Source organism: Priapulus caudatus, unplaced genomic scaffold, assembly GCF_000485595.1.
Source record: "Priapulus caudatus unplaced genomic scaffold, Priapulus_caudatus-5.0.1 Scaffold801, whole genome shotgun sequence".
Taxonomy (NCBI): Eukaryota; Metazoa; Priapulida; class Priapulimorpha; order Priapulimorphida; family Priapulidae; genus Priapulus; species Priapulus caudatus.
The window spans coordinates 110,372-113,091 of record NW_014577862.1 but is presented as its reverse complement, the minus strand read 5'-3'; the positions used below and the strand labels follow the sequence as shown (position 1 = coordinate 113,091).

At 38.7% G+C, this 2,720-nt stretch overlaps 1 long non-coding RNA gene across 1 annotated transcript in view; it reads left to right on the top strand.

Moving 5' to 3' along the window:
• Nucleotides 1-2,720, top strand: part of LOC106813627 — a 16,246-nt gene that overhangs the window by 6,241 nt on the left and 7,285 nt on the right. The window contains exon 2 of the long non-coding RNA XR_001394489.1: nucleotides 1,968-2,092. This is a non-coding gene — a long non-coding RNA (uncharacterized LOC106813627). The remainder of the gene's footprint in view (nucleotides 1-1,967; nucleotides 2,093-2,720) is intronic.

Here is a 2,720-nt window from a genome sequence, read left to right as displayed (position 1 = left end):
TTTCGTTTTTCTCAGTTAGCTACTACTACAGTACCAGCAATAGTCTTAATGTTCGATTTGACCTTATAATTCACTTCAACACGTCAATACACCGCTGCAACACATAGCCCGCACGCCATTTGTGCATGCACAAATACACAGTACGGTAGACTACCTACCTAGGAACTCCTAGGTAGGAAGGAGCTAGTAGGTAGGAACTCCTACCTTACTGGTGTATTTGTGCATGCACAATGGCGTGCGGGCTATGTTTGCAGCGGGTGTGTATTGAACGGCTGGTTGAGTGAAGTTATTAAGGGTCAAATCAAACATTAAGACCTATTGCTGGTACTTGTAGTAGTGAGGCTACTGACAGAGTTGTATTTATTAACCATCATTTTATTGATTGGGAAACGGTCCAAGTGGCTGTGGTTTTAAGCTATAATGTTACAGTAGATAGCTTAGATACAATCAGGAGTATCAACATTATATTGATTAGAACTCCTGATTACAATAACTGCAACCCATCCCCTAACTCCTCTTCCTGTGTTTGGGTTACATTATTGTATCCCTATCTAACGGTTTCAGCAACCGCTCTCGGTCCAGAGCTATTTTTGGTGTAGCTCACAGACTACAGAGAGTACAATAAGGTGTAGCCGCCCCGCTGGGCGGCTCCTCCTGTCCCCTGCTAGCTAGGGAGCGAAGGGTCTACGCTGGGTAGAAGGCTAGTAATAATTTGTGCAAGGCTTGTTGTTATTTTATATTCCAATTAATCAATGAATTTAGTAATAGTAACGACAACCAGATTTTAATAGCAGGTTAGACTGTTAAGATGTTAGGGATTGTGTTACAGACTTACATGGCCCGATTTTGGTTACCCCAGTTGGTAGATATCCCTAAATCTCTGTTCTCTTTTGCCGTTCATTATTGCCACTATTGGCGCCCCATCTATTATGGGGTCCCGACTATGGGGGTAGCCCGTCGCGACAATCAAGAAGTATATGTATGAATCAACCTTCTTTATTAAATTATACGCTGCGTGTCTTAGTGTAATCCTTAGTTATACTACATGTATAAGCGCCCTACTGTTACAGCTCGCCTGCTTCATTCGCCTAACAGGCATTCGCCTCTGCTAGTCGCTAAGATATTTCGTATACTACTATGTAATTTTAAATCGTATACTGTTAGTTAGAACTGTAGTAGCTTGCCTCCTTAAGCTGTTAACTGTGATATCATATGTACTCATACGACTTGATTGTTCAATCAATACAGCTCATAGGCTACCAGTGGAGCACCCGCATTTAATGGAATCTCGACTATAACGCCGATGAGGTCGTTGGACCCCCTTTTTCGCTCTTTTTTAGTTTATTTATTTATTTAGACCAATTATCCGCATCATAACCAATACTAGAGCATACTTTTACAAGATACAATGTCTGAGCTTCGTAACGAATTGCGATAACTAGCCGAAGGGATATATATACAAAGGCATGACTAACACACTATCATTTACATTGTGCAGTTCCTTGCTTTTGCTATGCCTGTAATCTATCAATTCACACTACATTCGAGCACTACTATTCAAATATACAAATTTGTAGTTTCTTATTTGTTCTAATTTGTTCTTATATAGCCCACATATATATAACCTTGATTTAGCGTGATCCTGTTTTTTCGCAGTGATGTTTGATAGACATCACATTATAACGGGGCTACACTGTATAGCCCTTCGCTCCATGGCCTGTGGGGGAGCGAAGAGCTATAGTTCTAGAGCTAAATCACACAGTCCATTGCATTTGTTAATATATTCAGAATTGGCTCATATCATTCAAAAGTTTTAAATTGTAGTTTGGATTGTTAAATGATAATGTAAACACAAAAGTCAATAGCGCAATGTCAGACGTGGGAGAGCACAATTCATGGGATTTTTCATAAGTGTTGACAGTTTTTGAAAAGATTTGATTGTCATAATTTGATCATTGTTTATCTAGCTAGTCTATGCTGAAAGTAGATGAAATAGACATGTATTCGATCAGCGAAGCTTCACAGAAGATGCAAAAGCCGAAAAGGAGAAAGCGAGTTTTCCACAACATTCGCAACATAACCGTAAATAGAGGTATTCAAACATTAGAACTCATTTAGACTTGCTACATGTCTTTTACCGATATTCAATTATTATTTAATTGTATACATTTCAATATTGAGGGTGAAACGAAAAGTACATTTTATAATTACGGAATATGAACATCTACTAACACTACAGGGTGCGAAATTAACGCGAGTCCGGAGTCAAATACTCCCCCAATTTACTCTCGTACTCCCTGATTTGACATATATGCAGTAGTCCGTGTGACTCCCTGAAACTTCTGCTATACTAACTAGTTCTTTCCAGAGCACGGCGTCGTGGAATTACCATATTTTTTCAGCAAATGTCCAAAGAAAATTTGGCAGACGTGCAACCGCATGAATCTTCAAAATAAGCACATGCATTATTTAGTTTGTATCTTTAGTTTTGAACTTCTGACTGCGGACTCCCTCTTTTTGAGGGCAGGGAGTCCTGTTGGACTCCCTTGTTCAAAAGTTAATTTCTACCCCTGTACTATGTGTAATACAGTATCAGTTAGTAATATCAACTGGGTAATGGGTGTATGTGTTTAAAATTCATGATGATTTTTAGGTTGTCCGCATTTTAGTTATAAATTTACAATTTAGTTTGATATGTTAGAAATTCAGTAATTTCTCCA